Here is a 19,505-nt window from a genome sequence, read left to right on the forward strand (position 1 = left end):
TCTGCCCTGTCCTCAACTCTCACAGGGAAGCATGTCTTGAAGCCAGCTGTCAACTAGCTTCATTCCTATGGCAGTGAGAAGGTAGCAGTATTCTGAGTCAGGAGGTTCCAAGATTACCGGTTTACTGCACCTGGGGATACCCTCCAGGTCTGCATTGTTACCCTGCGTCTCAGAAGCCTCTGGCAAACGTCTCTGCTGAAGACCTGCGAAACTCACTCTGCAGGCAGTGTGGAACTGTGAGGGACTGAGGCTGAGCTCAACTCACAGAATTAAGATGCTTTTGGACATGGCGTTCAGCTACCCTCTCACGTATGGACCTTAGTGTGTAGCACCAGTCTACCACAGGAATTACTAGGAAATCGCTGGACAGAGCTTGGAGGCACTAGTCTTGTGTGCCGGGTGATTCCAAATACCTCTCCCAACACTTCCGTCAAACAGCGATCCGAGGCCTTTTAGAAGCCAAGGGTAGCAGCAGGCTGGATGTGGAGGTACAGGCCATAAACTCAACTCTCATTAGTGTGTATGCATGGGAGGCAGATGTCTGCTACCCACTCGGACATGGGATATGGAACCTGGCTACTCTCTGATTGATGAAAGCCGTTGGAAATCGCTGTATTCAACTCAGATACACGGGAGTTCAGGCCCAGTGCTCACACATGCTTTTCCCACAACCTCTCCCAGCCACTAACATAAGGATGTTAGTAGCTACTCCTACAGTCAGGCAGGATGCGGGAGGGTTCTGCAATGTCTTCAGCAATCACAGGAAAGCATGTCTTGAAGCCAGCTGTCAACCAGCTGCATTCCTATGGCAGTGAGAAGTAGCAGTACTCTGAGTCAGGAGGTTCCAAGATTACCACTCTACTGCACCTGGAGATACCCTCCAGGTCTGCATTGTTAACTTGTACTCAGAAGCCTCTGGCAATCGTCTCTGGTGAAGACGTGTGAAACTCACTCTGCAGGCAGTGTGGAACTGTGAGAGACTGAGGGTGAGCTCAACTATCAGATGTAAGATGCTTTTGGACAAAGCGTTCAGCTACCTTCTCACATATGGAACATAGTATGTAGCACCTGTCTACCACAAGAATTACGGGGAAATCGTGAATTGAGCTTGGAGGCACTCGTCTTGTGTGCCGGGAAATTCCAATTACCTCTCCAAGCACTTCCGTCAAACAGCGAGCCTAGGCCTTTTAGAAGCCAAGGGTACCAGCAGGCTGGATGTGGAGGTACAGGCCATAAGCTCAACTCTCAGAAGTGTGTATGCATGGGAGGCAGATGTCTGCTACCCGCTCGTACATGGGATTTGGAACCTAGCTACACTCTTGTTGAGGAAAGCCGTTGGATATCGCTGTATTCAACTAAGATACACGGGAGTTCAGGCCCAGTGCTCTCACATGCTTTTCCCGCAACCTCTCCCAGCCACTAACATTAGGATGTTAGCAGCTACTCCTACAGTCAGGCAGGATGCGGGAGGGTTCTGCCCTGTCCTCAGCTCTCACAGGGAAGCATGTCTTGAAGCGAGCTGTCAACTAGCTGCATTCCTATGGCAGTGAGAAGGTACCAGTATTCTGAGTCAGGAGGTTCCAAGATTACCAGTCTACTGCACCTGGGGATACCCTCCAGGTCTGCATTGTTACCCTGCGTCTCAGAAGCCTCTGGCAAACGTCTCTGCTGAAGACCTGCGAAACTCACTCTGCAGCCAGTGTGGAACTGGGAGAGACTGAGGCTGAGCTCTACTCTCAGAAGTAAGATGCTTTTGGACAAGGCGTTCAGCTACCTTCTCACGTGTGGAACTTAGTATGTAGCACCAGTCTACCACATGAATTACTAGGAAATCGCTGGACTGAGCTTGGAGGCACCAGTCTTGTGTGCCGGGTGATTCCAATTACCTCTCCCAACACTTCCGTCAAACAGCGAGCCTAGGCCTTTTAGAAGCCAAGGGTACCAGCAGGCTGGATGTAGAGGTACAGGCCATAAGCTCAACTCTCACATTGTGTATGCATGGGAGGCAGATGTCTGCTACCCGCTCGTACATGGGATTTGGAACCTAGCTACACTCTGGTTGAGGAAAGCCGTTGGAAATCGCTGTATTCAATTCAGATACACGGGACTTCAGGCCCACTGCTCACACATGCTTTTCCCGCAACCTCTCCCAGCCACTAACATGAGGATGTTAGCAGCTACTCCTACAGTCAGGCAGGATGCGGGAGGGTTCTGCCCTGTCCTCAGCTCTCACAGGGAAGCATGTCTTGAAGCCAGCTGTCAACTAGCTGCATTCCTATGGCAGTGAGAAGGTAGCAGTACTCTGAGTCAGGAGGTTCCAAGATTACCACTCTACTGCACCTGGAGATACCCTCCAGGTCTGCATTGTTAACTTGTACTCAGAAGCCTCTGGCAATCGTCTCTGGTGAAGACGTGTGAAACTCACTCTGCAGGCAGTGTGGAACTGTGAGGGACTGAGGGTGGGCTCAACTCTCAGAAGTAAGATGCTTTTGGACAAGGCGTTCAGCTACCATCTCACATATGGAACTTACTATGTAGCACCTGTCTACCACAAGAATTACTGGGAAATCGTGAATTGAGCTTGGAGGCACTCGTCTTGTGTGCCGGGAGATTCCAATTACCTCTCCCAGCACTTCCGTCAAACAGCGAGCCTAGGCCTTTTAGAAGCCAAGGGTACCAGCAGGCTGGATGTGGAGGTACAGGCCATAAGCTCAACTCTCAGAAGTGTGTATGCATGGGAGGCAGATGTCTGCTACCCGCTCGTACATGGGATTTGGAACCTAGCTACACTCTGGTTGAGGAAAGCCGTTGGAAATCGCTGAATTCAACTCAGATACACGGGAGTTCAGGCCCAGTGCTCACACATGCTTTTCCCGCAACCTCTCCCAGCCACTAACATTAGGATGTTAGCAGCTACTCCTACAGTCAGGCAGCATGCGGGAGGGTTCTGCCCTGTCCTCAGCTCTCTCAGGGAAGCATTTCTTGAAGCCAGCTAGCTGTCAACTAGCTGCATTCCTATGGCAGTGAGAAGGTAGTAGTATTCTGAGTCAGGAGGTTCCAAGATTACCAGTCGACTGCACCTGGGGATACCCTCCAGGTCTGCATTGTTACCCTGCGTCTCAGAAGCCACTGGCAAACGTCTCTGCTGAAGACCTGTGAAACTCACTCTGCAGGCAGTGTGGAACTGTGAGGGACTGAGGGTGAGCTCAACTCTAAGAAGTAAGATGGTTTTGGACAAGGCGTTCAGCTACCCTCTCACGTATGGAACTTAGTATGTAGCACCAGTCTACCACAGGAATTACTAGGAAATCGCTGAACTGAGCTTGGAGGCACTAGTCTTGTGTGCCGGGTGATTCCAATTACCTCTCCAGCACTTCCGTCAAACAGCGAGCCTAGGCCTTTTAGAAGCCAAGGGTACGAGCAGGCTGGATGTGGAGGTACCGGCCATAAGCTCAACTCTCAGAAGTGTATATGCATGGGAGGCAGATGTCTGCTACCCACTCGGACATGGGAGTTGGAACCTAGCTACACTGTGATTGAAGAAGGCCATTGGAAATCGCTGTATTCAACTCAGATACACGGGAGTTCAGGGCCAGTGCTCACACATGCTTTTCCTGCAATCTCTCCCAGCCACTAACATAAGGATGTTAGCAGCTACTCCTACAGTCAGGCAGCATGCGGGAGGGTTCTGCCCTGTCCTCAGCTCTCACAGGGAAGCATGTCTTGAAGCCAGCTGTCAACTAGCTGCATTCCTATGGCAGTGAGAAGGTAGCAGTACTCTGAGTCAGGAGGTTCCAAGATTACCACTCTACTGCACCTGGAGATACCCTCCAGTCTGCATTGTTAACTTGTACTCAGAAGCCTCTGGCAATCGTCTCTGGTGAAGACGTGTGAAACTCACTCTGCAGGCAGTGTGGAACTATGAGGGACTGAGGGTGGGCTCAACTCTCAGAAGTAAGATGCTTTTGGACAAGGCGTTCAGCTACCATCTCACATATGGAACTTAGTATGTAGCACCTGTCTACCACAAGAATTACTGGGAAATCGTTAATTGAGCTTGGAGGCACTCGTCTTGTGTGCCAGGAGATTCCAATTACCTCTCCCAGCACTTCCGTCAAACAGCGAGCCTAGGCCTTTTAGAAGCCAAGGGTACCAGCAGGCTGGATGTGGAGGTACAGGCCATAAGCTCAACTCTCAGAAGTGTGTATGCATGGGAGGCAGATGTCTGCTACCCGCTCGTACATGGGATTTGGAAGCTAGCTACACTCTGGTTGAGGAAAGCCTTTGGAAATCGCTGTATTCAACTCAGATACACGGGAGTTCAGGCCCAGTGCTCACACATGCTTTTCCCGCAACCTCTCCCAGCCACTAACATTAGGATGTTAGCAGCTACTCCTAGAGTCAGGCAGCATGCGGGAGGGTTCTGCCCTGTCCTCAGCTCTCTCAGGGAAGCATGTCTTGAAGCCAGCTAGCTGTCAACTAGCTGCATTCCTATGGCAGTGAGAAGGTAGCAGTATTCTGAGTCAGGAAGTTGCAAGATTACCAGTCGACTGCACCTCGGGATACCCTCCAGGTCTGCATTGTTACCCTGTGTCTCAGAAGCCTCTGGCAAACGTCTCTGCTGAAGACCTGCGAAACTCACTCTGCAGGCAGTGTGGAACTGTGAGGGACTGAGGGTGAGCTCAACTCTCATAAGTAAGATGGTTTGGACAAGGCGTTCAGCTACCCTCTCACGTATGGAACTTAGTATGTAGCACCAGTCGACCACAGGAATTACTAGGAAATCGCTGAACTGAGCTTGGAGGCACTAGTCTTGTGTGCCGGGTGATTCCAATTACCTCTCCCAGCACTTCCGTCAAACAGCGAGCCTAGGCCTTTTAGAAGCCAAGGGTACCAGCAGGCTGGATGTGGAGGTACAGGCCATAAGCTCAACTCTCAGAAGTGTATATGCATAGGAGGCAGATGTCTGCTACCCACTCGGACATGGGAGTTGGAACCTAGCTACACTGTGATTGAAGAAGGCCATTGGAAATCGCTGTATTCAACTCAGATACACGGGATTTCAGGCCCAGTGCTCACACATGCTTTTCCCGCAACCTCTCCCAGCCACTAACATTAGGATGTTAGCAGCTACTCCTACAGTCAGGCAGCATGCGGGAGGGTTCTACCCTGTCCTCAGCTCTCTCAGGGAAGCATGTCTTGAAGCCAGCTAGCTGTCAACTAGCTGCATTCCTATGGCAGTGAGAAGGTAGCAGTATTCTGAGTCAGGAGGTTCCAAGATTACCAGTCGATTGCACCTGGGGATACCCTCCAGGTCTGCATTGTTACCCTGCGTCTCAGAAGCCTCTGGCAAACGTCTCTGCTGAAGACCTGCGAAACTCACTCTGCAGGCAGTGTGGAACTGTGAGGGACTGAGGCTGAGCTCAACTCTCAGAAGTAAGATGGTTTTGGACAAGGCGTTCAGCTACCCTCTCACGTATGGAACTTTGTATGTAGCACCAGTCTACCACAGGAATTACTAGGAAATCGCTGAACTGAGCTTGGAGGCACTAGTCTTGTGTGCCGGGTGATTCCAATTACCTCTCCCAGCACTTCCGTCAAACAGCGAGCCTAGGACTTTTAGAAGCCAAGGGTACCAGCAGGCTGGATGTGGAGGTACAGGCCATAAGCTCAACTCTCAGAAGTGTATATGCATGGGAGGCAGATGTCTGCTACCGGCTCGTACATGGGATTTGGAACCCAGCTACACTCTGGTTGAGGAAAGTCGTTGGAAATCGCTGTATTCAACTCAGATACACGGGAGTTCAGGCCCAGTGCTCACACATGCTTTTCCCGCAACCTCTCCCAGCCACTAACATAAGGATGTTAGCAGCTACTCCTACAGTCAGGCAGGATGCGGGAGGGTTCTGCCCTGTCCTCAGCTCTCACAGGGAAGCATGTCTTAAAGCCAGCTGTCAACTAGCTGCATTCCTATGGCAGTGAGAAGGTAGCAGTATTCTGAGTCAGGAGGTTCCTAGATTACCAGTCGACTGCACCTGCGGATACCCTCCAGGTCTGCATTGTTACCCTGCGTCTCAGAAGCCTCTGGCAAACGTCTCTGCTGAAGACCTGCGAAACTCACTCTGCAGGCAGTGTGGAACTGTGAGGGACTGAGGCTGAGCTCAACTCTCAGAAGTAAGATGGTTTTGGACAAGGCGTTCAGCTACCCTCTCACGTATGGATCTTACTATGTAGCACCAGTCTACCACAGGAATTACTTGGAAATCGCTGAACTGAGCTTGGAGGCACTAGTCTTGTGTGCCGGGTGATTCCAATTACCTCTCCCAGCACTTCCGTCAAACAGCGAGCCTAGGCCTTTTAGAAGCCAAGGGAACCAGAAGGCTGGATGTGGAGCTACAGGCCATAAGCTCAACTCTCAGAAGTGTGTATGCATGGGAGGCAGATGTCTGCTACCCACTCGGACATGGGAGTTGGAACCTAGCTACACTGTGATTGAAGAAGGCCATTGGAAATCGCTGTATTCAACTCAGATACACGGGAGTTCAGGCCTAGTGCTCACACATGCTTTTCCCGCAACCTCTCCCTGCCACTAACATAAGGATGTTAGCAGCTACTCCTACATCAGGCAGGATGCGGGAGGGTTCTGCCCTGTCCTCAGCTCTCACAGGGAAGCATGTCTTGAAGCCAGCTGTCAACTAGCTGCATTCCTATGGCAGTGAGAAGGTAGCAGTACTCTGAGTCAGGACGTTCCAAGATTACCACTCTACTGCACCTGGAGATACCCTCCAGGTATGCATTGTTAACTTGTACTCAGAAGCCTCTGGCAAACGTCTCTGGTGAAGACTTGTGAAACTCACTCTGCAGGCAGTGTGGGACTGTGAGGAACTGAGGGTGGGCTGAACTCTCAGAAGTAAGATGCTTTTGGACAAGGCGTTCAGCTACCATCTCACATATGGAACTTAGTATGTAGAACCTGTCTACCACAAGAATTACTGGGAAATCGTGAATTGAGCTTGGAGGCACTCGTCTTGTGTGCCGGGAGATTCCAATTACCTCTCCCAGCACTTCGGTCAAACAGCGAGCCTAGGCCTTTTAGAAGCCAAGGGTACCAGCAGGCTGGATGTGGAGGTACAGGCCATAAGCTCAACTCTCAGAAGTGTGTATGCATGGGAGGCAGATGTCTGCTACCCGCTCGTACATGGGATTTGGAACCTAGCTACACTCTGGTTGAGGAAAGTCGTTGGAAATCGCTGTATTCAACTCAGATACACGGGAGTTCAGGGCCAGTGCTCACACATGCTTTTCCCGCAACCTCTCCCAGCCAGTAACATTAGGATGTTAGCAGCTACTCCTACAGTCAGGCAGGATGCGGGAGGGTTCTGCCCTGTCCTCAGCTCTCACAGGGAAGCATGTCTTGAAGCCAGCTGTCAAATAGCTGCATTCCTATGGCAGTGAGAAGGTAGCAGTATTCTGAGTCAGGAGGTTCCAAGATTACCAGTCTACTGCACCTGGGGATACCCTCGAGGTCTGCATTGTTACCCTGCGTCTCAGAAGCCTCTGGCAAATGTCTCTGTTGAAGAATTGCGAAACTCACTCGGCAGGCAGTGTGGAACTGTGAGGGACTGAGGCTGAGCTCAACTCTCAAAGTAAGATGGTTTTGGACAAGGCGTTCAGCTACCCTCTCACGTATGGAACTTAGTATGTAGCACCAGTCTACCACAGAAATTACTAGGAAATCGCTGAACTGAGCTTGGAGGCACTAGTCTTGTGTGCCGGGTGATTCCAATTACCTCTCCCAGCACTTCCGTCAAACAGCGAGCCTAGGCCTTTTAGAAGCCAAGGGTACCAGCAGGCTGGATATGGAGGTACAGGCCATAAGCTCAACTCTCAGAAGTGTGTATGCATGGGAGGCAGATGTCTGCTACCCACTCGGACATGGGAGTTGGAACCTAGCTACACTGTGATTGAAGAAGGCCATTGGAAATCGCTGTATTCAACTCAGATACACGGGAGTTCAGGCCCAGTGCTCACACATGCTTTTCCCGCAACCTCTCCCAGCCACTAACATAAGGATGTTAGCAGCTACTCCTACAGTCAGGCAGCATGCGGGAGGGTTCTGCCCTGTCCTCAGCTCTCACAGGGAAGCATGTCTTCAAGCCAGCTGTCAACTAGCTGCATTCCTATGGCAGTGAGAAGGTAGCAGTACTCTGAGTCAGGAGGTTCCAAGATTACCACTCTATTGCACCTGGAGATACCCTCCAGGTCTGCATTGTTAACTTGTACTCAGAAGCCTCTGGCAATCGTCTCTGGTGAAGACGTGTGAAACTCACTCTGCAGGCAGTTTGGTAGTGTGAGTGACTGAGGGTGTGCTCAACTCTCAGAAGTAACATGCTTTTGGACAAGGCGTTCAGCTACCTTCTCACATATGGAACTTAGTATGTAGCACCTGTCTACCACAAGAATTACTGGGAAATCGTGATTTGAGCTTGGAGGCACTCGTCTTGTGTGCCGGGAGATTCCAATTACCTCTCCCAGCACTTCCGTCAAACAGCGAGCCTAGGCCTTTTAGAAGCCAAGGGTACCAGCAGGCTGGATGTGGAGGTACAGGCCATAAGCTCAACTCTCAGAAGTGTGTATGCATGGGAGGCAGATGTGTGCTACCCGCTCGTACATGGGATTTGGAACCTAGCTACACTCTGGTTGAGGAAAGCCGTTGGAAATCGCTGAATTCAACTCAGATACACGGGAGTTCAGGGCCAGTGCTCACACATGCTTTTCCCGCAACCTCTCCCAGCCACTAACATTAGGATGTTAGCAGCTACTCCTACAGTCAGGCAGGATGCGGGAGGGTTCTGCCCTGTCCTCAGCTCTCACAGGGAAGCATGTCTTGAAGCCAGCTGTCAACTAGCTGCATTCCTATGGCAGTGAGAAGGTAGCAGTATTCTGAGTCAGGAGGTTCCAAGATTACCAGTGTACTGCACCTGGGGATACCCTCCAGGTCTGCATTGTTACCCTGCGTCTCAGAAGCCTCTGGCAAACGTCTCTGCTGAAGACCTGCGAAACTCTCTCTGCAGGCAGTGTGGAACTGTGAGGGACTGAGGGAGAGCTCAACTCTCAGAAGTAAGATGGTTTTGGACAAGGTGTTCAGCTACCCTCTCACGTATGGAACTTAGTATGTAGCACCAGTCTACCACAGGAATTACTAGGAAATCGCTGAACTGAGCTTGGAGGCACTAGTCTTGTGTGCCGGGTGATTCCAATTACCTCTCCCAGCACTTCCGTCAAACAGCGAGCCTAGGCTTTTTAGAAGCCAAGGGTACCAGCAGGCTGGATGTGGAGGTACAGGCCATAAGCTCAACTCTCAGAAGTGTGTATGCATGGGAGGCAGATGTCTGCTACCCATTCGGACATGGGAGTTGGAACCTAGCTACACTGTGATTGAAGAAGGCCATTGGATTCGCTGTATTCAACTCAGATACACGGGAGTTCAGGCCCAGTGCTCACACATGCTTTTCCCGCAACCTCTCCCAGCCACTAACATAAGGATGTTAGCAGCTACTCCTACAGTCAGGCAGGATGCGGGAGGGTTCTCCCCTGTCCTCAGCTCTCACAGGGAAGCATGTCTTGAAGCCAGCTGTCAACTAGCTGCATTCCTATGGCAGTGAGAAGGTAGCAGTACTCTGAGTCAGGAGGTTCCAAGATTACCACTCTACTGCACCTGGAGATACCCTCCAGGTCTGCATTGTTAACTTGTACTCAGAAGCCTCTGGCAATCGTCTCTGGTGAAGACGTGTGAAACTCACTCTGCAGGCAGTGTGGAACTGTGAGGGACTGAGGGTGGGCACAACTCTCAGAAGTAAGATGCTTTTGGACAAGGCGTTCAGCTACCATCTCACATATGGAACTTAGTATGTAGCACCTGTCTACCACAAGAATTACTGGGAAATCGTGAATTGAGCTTGGAGGCACTCGTCTTGTGTGCCGGGAGATTCCAATTACCTCTCCCAGCACTTCCGTCAAACAGCGAGCCTAGGCCTTTTAGAAGCCAAGGGTACCAGCAGGCTGGATGTGGAGGTACAGGCCATAAGCTCAACTCTCAGAAGTGTGTATGCATGGGAGGCAGATGTCTGCTACCCGCTCGTACATGGGATTTGGAACCTAGCTACACTCTGGTTGAGGAAAGCCGTTGGAAATCGCTGTATTCAACTCAGATACACGGGAGTTCAGGCCCAGTGCTCACACATGCTTTTCCCGCAACCTCTCCCAGCCACTAACATTAGGATGTTAGCAGCTACCCCTACATTCAGGCAGGATGCGGGAGGGTTCTGCCCTGTCCTCAGCTCTCAAAGGGAAGCATGTCTTGAAACCAGCTGTCAACTAGCTGCATTCCTATGGCAGTGAGAAGGTAGCAGTACTCTGAGTCAGGAGGTTCCAAGATTACCACTCTACTGCACCTGGAGATACCCTCAAGGTCTGCATTGTTAACTTGTACTCAGAAGCCTCTGGCAATCGTCTCTGGTGAAGACGTGTGAAACTCACTCTGCAGGCAGTTTGGTAGTGTGAGTGACTGAGGGTGTGCTCAACTCTCAGAAGTAACATGCTTTTGGACAAGGCGTTCAGCTACCTTCTCACATATGGAATTTAGTATGTAGCACCTGTCTACCACAAGAATTACTGGGAAATCGTGAATTGAGCTTGGAGGCACTCGTCTTGTGTGCCGGGAGATTCCAATTACCTGTCCCAGCACTTCCGTCAAACAGCGAGAATCGGCCTTTTAGAAGCCAAGGGTACAAGCAGGCTGGATGTGGAGGTACAGGCCATAAGCTCAACTCTCAGAAGTGTGTATGCATGGGAGGCAGATGTCTGCTACCCGCTCGTACATGGGATTTGGAACCTAGCTACACTCTGGTTGAGGAAAGTCGTTGGAAATCGCTGTATTCAACTCAGATACACGGGAGTTCAGGGCCAGGGCTCACACATGCTTTTCCCGCAACCTCTCCCAGCCACTAACATTAGGATGTTAGCAGCTACTCCTACAGTCAGGCAGGATGCGGGAGGGTTCTGCCCTGTCCTCAGCTCTCACAGGGAAGCATGTCTTGAAGCCAGCTGTCAAATAGCTGCATTCCTATGGCAGTGAGAAGGTAGCAGTATTCTGAGTCAGGAGGTTCCAAGATTACCAGTCTACTGCACCTGGGGATACCCTCGAGGTCTGCATTGTTACCCTGCGTCTCAGAAGCCTCTGGCAAATGTCTCTGTTGAAGAATTGCGAAACTCACTCGGCAGGCAGTGTGGAACTGTGAGGGACTGAGGGTGAGCTCAACTCTCAAAGTAAGATGGTTTTGGACAAGGCGTTCAGCTACCCTCTCACGTATGGAACCTAGTATGTAGCACCAGTCTACCACAGGAATTACTAGGAAATCGCTGAACTGAGCTTGGAGGCACTAGTCTTGTGTGCCGGGTGATTCCAATTACCTCTCCCAGCACTTCCGTCAAACAGCGAGCCTAGGCCTTTTAGAAGCCTAGGGTACCAGCAGGCTGGATGTGGAGGTACAGGCCATAAGCTCAACTCTCAGAAGTGTGTATGCATGGGAGGCAGATGTCTGCTACCCACTCGGACATGGGAGTTGGAACCTAGCTACACTGTGATTGAAGAAGGCCATTGGAAATCGCTGTATTCAACTCAGATACACGGGAGTTCAGGCCCAGTGCTCACACATGCTTTTCCCGCAACCTCTCCCAGCCACTAACATAAGGATGTTAGCAGCTACTCCTACAGTCAGGCAGCATGCGGGAGGGTTCTGCCCTGTCCTCAGCTCTCACAGGGAAGCATGTCTTGAAGCCAGCTGTCAACTAGCTGCATTCCTATGGCAGTGAGAAGGTAGCAGTACTCTGAGTCAGGAGGTTCCAAGATTACCACTCTATTGCACCTGGAGATACCCTCCAGGTCTGTATTGTTAACTTGTACTCAGAAGCCTCTGGCAATCGTCTCTGGTGAAGACGTGTGAAACTCACTCTGCAGGCAGTGTGCAACTGTGAGGGACTGAGGGTGGGCTCAACTCTCAGAAGTAAGATGCTTTTGGACAAGGCGTTCAGCTACCATCTCACATATGGAACTTAGTATGTAGCACCTGTCTACCACAAGAATTAATGGGAAATCGTGAATTGAGCTTGGAGGCACTCGTCTTGTGTGTCGAGAGATTCCAATTACCTCTCCCAGCACTTCCGTCAAACAGCGAGCCTAGGCCTTTTAGAAGCCAAGTGTACCAGCAGGCTGGATGTGGAGGTACAGGCCATAAGCTCAACTCTCAGAAGTGTGTATGCATGGGAGGTAGATGTCTGCTACACGCTCGTACATGGGATTTGGAAACTATCTACACTCTGGTTGAGGAAAGCCGTTGGAAATCGCTGTATTCAACTCAGATACACGGGAGTTCAGGCCCAGTGCTCACACATGCTTTTCCCGCAACCTCTCCCAGCCACTAACATTAGGATGTTAGCAGCTACTCCTACAGTCAGGCAGCATGCGGGAGGGTTCTGCCCTGTCCTCAGCTCTCACAGGGAAGCATGTCTTGAAGCCAGCTAGCTGTCAACTAGCTGCATTACTATGGCAGTGAGAAGGTAGCAGTATTCTGAGTCAGGAGGTTCCAAGATTACCAGTCGACTGCACCTGGGGATACCCTCCAGGTCTGCATTGTTACGCTGCGTCTCAGAAGCCTCTGGCAAACGTCTCTGCTGAAGACCTGCGAAACTCTCTCTGCAGGCAGTGTGGAACTGTGAGGGACTGAGGGGGAGCTCAACTCTCAGAAGTAAGATGGTTTTGGACAAGGCGTTCAGCTACCCTCTCACGTATGGAACTTAGTTTGTAGCACCAGTCTACCACAGGAATTACTAGGAAATCGCTGAACTGAGCTTGGAGGCACTAGTCTTGTGTGCCGTGTGATTCCAAATACCTCTCCCAGCACTTCCGTCAAACAGCGAGCCTAGGCCTTTTAGAAGCCAAGGGTACCAGCAGGCTGGATGTGGAGGTACAGGCCATAAGCTCAACTCTCAGAAGTGTATATGCATGGGAGGCAGATGTCTGCTACCCACTCGGACATGGGAGTTGGAACCTAGCTACACTGTGATTGAAGAAGGCCATTGGAAATCGCTGTATTCAACTCAGATACACGGGAGTTCAGGCCCAGTGCTCACACATGCTTTTCCCGCAACCTCTCCCAGCCACTAACATTAGGATGTTAGCAGCTACTCCTACAGTCAGGCAGGATGCGGGAGGGTCCTGCCCTGTCCTCAGCTCTCACAGGGAAGCATGTCTTGAAGCCAGCTGTCAACTAGCTGCATTCCTATGGCAGTGAGAAGGTAGCAGTACTCTGAGTCAGGAGGTTCCAAGATTACCACTCTACTGCACCTGGAGATACCCTCCAGGTCTGCATTGTTAACTTGTACTCAGAAGCCTCTGGCAATCGTCTCTGGTGAAGACGTGTGAAACTCACTCTGCAGGCAGTGTGGTAGTGTGAGTGACTGAGGGTGTGCTCAACTCTCAGAAGTAACATGCTTTTGGATAAGACGTTCAGCTACCTTCTCACATATGGAACTTAGTATGTAGCACCTGTCTACCACAAGAATTACTGGGAAATCGTGAATTGAGCTTGGAGGCACTCGTCTTGTGTGCCGGGAGATTCCAATTACCTCTGCCAGCACTTCCGTCAAACAGGGAGCCTAGGCCTTATAGAATCCAAGGGTACCAGCAGGCTGGATGTGGAGGTACAGGGCATAAGCTCAACTCTCAGAAGTGTGTATGCATGGGAGGCAGATGTCTGCTACCCGCTCGTACATGGGATTTGGAACCTAGCTACACTCTGGTTGAGGAAAGTCGTTGGAAATCGCTGTATTCAACTCAGATACACGGGAGTTCAGGCCCAGTGCTGACACATGCTTTTCCCGCAACCTCTCAAGCCACTAACATTAGGATGTTAGCAGCTACTCCTACAGTCAGGCAGGATGCGGGAGGGTTCTGCCCTGTCCTCAGCTCTCACAGGGAAGCATGTCTTGAAGCCAGCTGTCAAATAGCTGCATTCCTATGGCAGTGAGAAGGTAGCAGTATTCTGAGTCAGGAGGTTCCAAGATTACCAGTCTACTGCACCTGGGGATACCCTCGAGGTGTGCATTGTTACCCTGCGTCTCAGAAGCCTCTGGCAAATGTCTCTGTTGAAGAATTGCGAAACTCACTCCGCAGGCAGTGTGGAACTGTGAGGGACTGGGACTGTGCTCAACTCTCAAAGTAAGATGGTTTTGGACAAGGCGTTCAGCTACCCTCTCACGTATGGAACTTAGAATGTAGCACCAGTCTACCACAGGAATTACTAGGAAATCGCTGAACTGAGCTTGGAGGCACTAGTCTTGTGTGCCCAGTGATTCCAATTACCTCTCCCAGCACTTTCATCAAACAGCGAGCCTAGGCCTTTTAGAAGCCAAGGGTACCAGCAGGCTGGATGTGGAGGTACAGGCCATAAGCTCAACTCTCAGAAGTGTGTATGCATGGGAGGCAGATGTCTGCTACCCGCTCGTACATGGGATTTGGAACCTAGCTACACTCTGGTTGAGGAAAGTCGTTGGAAATCGCTGTATTCAACTCAGATACACGGGAGTTCAGGCCCAGTGCTCACACATGCTTTTCCCGCAACCTCTCCCAGCCACTAACATAAGGATGTTAGCAGCTACTCCTACAGTCAGGCAGCATGCGGGAGGGTTCTGCCCTCTCCTCAGCTCTGACAGGGAAGCATGTCTTGAAGCCAGCTGTCAACTAGCTGCATTCCTATGGCAGTGAGAAGGTAGCAGTATTCTGAGTCAGGAGGTTCCAAGATTACCACTCTACTGCACCTGGGGATACCCTCCAGGTTTGCATGGTCACCCTGCGTCTCAGAAGCCTCTGGCAAACGTCTCTGCTGAAGAATTGCAAAACTCACTCGGCAGGCAGTGTGGAACTGTGAGGGACTGAGGCTGAGCTCAACTCTCAGAAGTAAGATGGTTTTGGACAAGGCGTTCAGCTACCCTCTCACGTATGGAACTTAGTATGTAGCACCAGTCTACCACAGGAATTATGAGGAAATCGCTGAACTGAGCTTGGAGGCACTAGTCTTGTGTGCCGGGTGATTCCAATTACCTCTCCCAGCACTTCCGTCAAACAGCGAGCCTAGGCCTTTTAGAAGCCAAGGGTACCAGCAGGCTGGATGTGGAGGTACAGGCCATAAGCTCAACTCTCAGAAGTGTGTATGCATGGGAGGCAGATGTCTGCTACCCACTCGACATGGGAGTTGGAACCTAGCTACACTGTGATTGAAGAAGGCCATTGGAAATCGCTGTATTCAACTCAGATACACGGGAGTTCAGGCCCAGTGCTCACACATGCTTTTCCCGCAACCTCTCCCAGCCACTAACATAAGGATGTTAGCAGCTACTCCTACAGTCAGGCAGCATGCGGGAGGGTTCTGCCCTGTCCTCAGCTCTCACAGGGAAGCATGTCTTGAAGCCAGCTAGCTGTCAACTAGCTGCATTCCTATGGCAGTGAGAAGGTAGCAGTACTCTGAGTCAGGAGGTTCCAAGATTACCAGTCGACTGCTTCTGGGGATACCCTCCAGGTCTGCATTTTTACCCTGCGTCTCAGAAGCCTCTGGCAAACGTCTCTGCTGAAGACCTGCGGAACTCTCTCTGCAGGCAGTGTGGAACTGTGAGGGACTGAGGGTGAGCTCAACTCTCAGAAGTAAGATGGTTTTGGACAAGGCGTTCAGCTACCCTCTCACGTATGGAACTTAGTATGTAGCACCAGTCTACCACAGGAATTACTAGGAAATCGCTGAACTGAGCTTGGAGGCACTAGTCTTGTGTGCCGGGTGATTCCAAATACCTATCCCAGCAATTCTGTCAAACAGCGAGCCTAGGCCTTTTAGAAGCCAAGGGTACCAGCAGGCTGGATGTGGAGGTACAGGCCATAAGCTCAACTCTCAGAAGTGTGTATGCATGGGAGGCAGATGTCTGCTACCCACTCGGACACGGGAGTTGGAACCTAGCTACACTGTGATTGAAGAAGGCCATTGGAAATCGCTGTATTCAACTCAGATACACGGGAGTTCAGGCCCAGTGCTCACACATGCTTTTCCCGCAACCTCTCCCAGCCACTAACATAAGGATGTTAGCAGCTACTCCTACAGTGAGGCAGGATGCGGGAGGTTTCTGCACTGTCCTCAGCTCTCACAGGGAAGCATGTCTTGAAGCCAGCTGTCAACTAGCTGCATTCCTATGGCAGTGAGAAGGTAGCAGTACTCTGAGTCAGGAGGTTCCAAGATTACCACTCTACTGCACCTGGAGATACCCTCCAGGTCTGCATTGTTAACTTGTACTCAGAAGCCTCTGGCAATCGTCTCTGGTGAAGACGTGTGAAACTCACTCTGCAGGCATTGTGGAACTGTGAGGGACTGAGGGTGGGCTCAACTCTCAGAAGTAAGATGCTTTTGGACAAGGCGTTCAGCTACCTTCTCACATATGGAACTTAGTATGTAGCACCTGTCTACCACAAGAATTACTGGGAAATCGTGAATTGAGCTTGGAGGCACTCGTCTTGTGTGACGGGAGATTCCAATTACCTCTCCCAGCACTTCCGTCAAACAGCGAGCCTAGGCCTTTTAGAAGCCAAGGGTACCAGCAGGCTGGATGTGGAGGTACAGGCCATAAGCTCAACACTCAGAAGTGTGTAGGCATGGGAGGCAGATGTCTGCTACCCGCTCGTACATGGGATTTGGAACCTAGCTACACTCTGGTTGAGGAAAGCCGTTGGAAATCGCTGTATTCAACTCAGATACACGGGAGTTCAGGCCCAGTGCTCACACATGCTTTTCCCGCAACCTCTCCCAGCCACTAACATAAGGATGTTAGCAGCTACTCCTACAGTCAGGCAGGATGCGGGAGGTTTCTGCCCTGTCCTCAGCTCTCACAGGGAAGGATGTCTTTAAGCCAGCTGTCAACTAGCTGCATTACTATGGCAGTGAGAAGGTAGCAGTACTCTGAGTCAGGAGGTTCCAAGATTACCACTCTACTGCACCTGGAGATACCCTCCAGGTCTGCATAGTTACCCTGCGTCTCAGTAGCCTCTGGCAAACGTCTCTGCTGAAGACCTGCGAAACTCTCTCTGCAGGCAGTGTGAAACTGTGAGGGACTGAGGGTGAGCTCAACTCTCAGAAGTAAGATGGTTTTGGACAAGGCGTTCAGCTAACCTCTCACGTATGGAACTTAGTATGTAGCACCAGTCTACCACAGGAATTACTAGGAAATCGCTGAACTGAGCTTGGAGGCACTAGTCATGTGTGCCGTGTGATTCCAAATACCTCTCTCAGCAATTCCGTCAAACAGCGAGCCTAGGCCTTTTAGAAGCCAAGTGTACCAGCAGGCTGGATGTGGAGGTACAGGCCATAAGCTCAACTCTCAGAAGTGTATATGCATGGGAGGCAGATGTCTGCTACCCACTCGGACATGGGAGTTGGAACCTAGCTACACTGTGATTGAAGAAGGCCATTGGAAATCGCTGTATTCAACTCAGATACACGGGAGTTCAGGCCCAGTGCTCACACATGCTTTTCCCGCAACCTCTCCCAGCCACTAACATTAGGATGTTAGCAGCTACTCCTACAGTCAGGCAGGATTCGGGAGGGTTCTGCACTGTCCTCAGCTCTCAAAGGGAAGCATGTCTTGAAGCCAGCTGTCAACTAGCAGCATTCCTATGGCAGTGAGAAGGTAGCAGTACTCTGAGTCAGGAGGTTCCAAGATTACCACTCTACTGCACCTGGAGATACCCTCCAGGTCTGCATTGTTAACTTGTACTCAGAAGCCTCTGGCAATCGTCTCTGGTGAAGACGTGTGAAACTCACTCTGCAGTCAGTGTGGTAGTGTGAGTGACTGAGGGTGTGCTCAACTCTCAGAAGTAACATGGTTTTGGACAAGGCGTTCAGCTACCTTCTCACATATGGAACTTAGTATGTAGCACCTGTCTACGACAAGAATTACTGGGAAATCGTGAATTGAGCTTGGAGGCACTCGTCTTGTGTGCCGGGAGATTCCAATTACCTCTCCCAGCACTTCCGTCAAACAGCGAGCCTAGGCTTTTTAGAAGCCAAGGGTACCAGCAGGCTGGATGTGGAGGTACAGGCCATAAGCTCAACTCTCAGAAGTGTGTATTTATGGGAGGCAGATGTCTGCTACCCGCTCGTACATGGGATTTGGAACCTAGCTACACTCTGGTTGAGGAAAGTCGTTGGAAATCGCTGTATTCAACTCAGATACACGGGAGTTCAGGCCCAGTGCTCACACATGCTTTTCCCGCAACCTCTCCCAGCCACTAACATTAGGATGTTAGCAGCTACTCCTACAGTCAGGCAGCATGCGGGAGGGTTCTGCCCTGTCCTCAGCTCTCACAGGGAAGCATGTCTTGAAGCCAGCTGTCAACTAGCTGCATTCCTATGGCAGTGAGAAGGTAGCAGTATTCTGAGTCAGGAGGTTCCAAGATTACCAGTCTACTGCACCTGGGGATACCCTCCAGGTCTGCATTTTTACCCTGCGTCTCAGAAGCCTCTGGCAAACGTCTCTGTTGAAGAATTGCGAAACTCACTCGGCAGGCAGTGTGGAACTGTGAGGGACTGAGACTGTGCTCAACTCTCAAAGTAAGATGGTTTTGGACAAGGCGTTCAGCTACCCTCTCACGTATGGAACTTAGTATGTAGCACCAGTCTACCACAGGAATTACTAGGAAATCGCAGAACTGAGCTTGGAGGCACTAGTCTTGTGTGCACAGTGATTCCAATTACCTCTCCCAGCACTTTCATCAAACAGCGAGCCTAGGCCTTTTAGAAGCCAAGGGTACCAGCAGGCTGGATGTGGAGGTACAGGCCATAAGCTCAACTCTCAGAAGTGTGTATGCATGGGAGGCAGATGTCTGCTACCCGCTCGTACATGGGATTTGGAACCTAGCTACACTCTGGTTGAGGAAAGTCGTTGGAAATCGCTGTATTCAACTCAGATACACGGGAGTTCAGGCCCAGTGCTCACACATGCTTTTCCCGCAACCTCTCCCAGCCACTAACATAAGGATGTTAGCAGCTACTCCTACAGTCAGGCAGCATGCGGGAGGGTTCTGCCCTCTCCTCAGCTCTGACAGGGAAGCATGTCTTGAAGCCAGCTGTCAACTAGCTGCATTCCTATGGCAGTGAGAAGGTAGCAGTATTCTGAGTCAGGAGGTTCCAAGATTACCACTCTACTGCACCTGGGGATACCCTCCAGGTTTGCATGGTTACCCTGCGTCTCAGAAGCCTCTGGCAAACGTCTCTGCTGAAGAATTGCAAAACTCACTCGGCAGGCAGTGTGGAACTGTGAGGGACTGAGGCTGAGCTCAACTCTCAGAAGTAAGATGGTTTTGGACAAGGCGTTCAGCTACCCTCTCACGTATGGAACTTAGTATGTAGCAC

This window comes from Canis aureus, chromosome 7 (genome assembly GCF_053574225.1).
Source record: "Canis aureus isolate CA01 chromosome 7, VMU_Caureus_v.1.0, whole genome shotgun sequence".
Taxonomy (NCBI): Eukaryota; Metazoa; Chordata; class Mammalia; order Carnivora; family Canidae; genus Canis; species Canis aureus.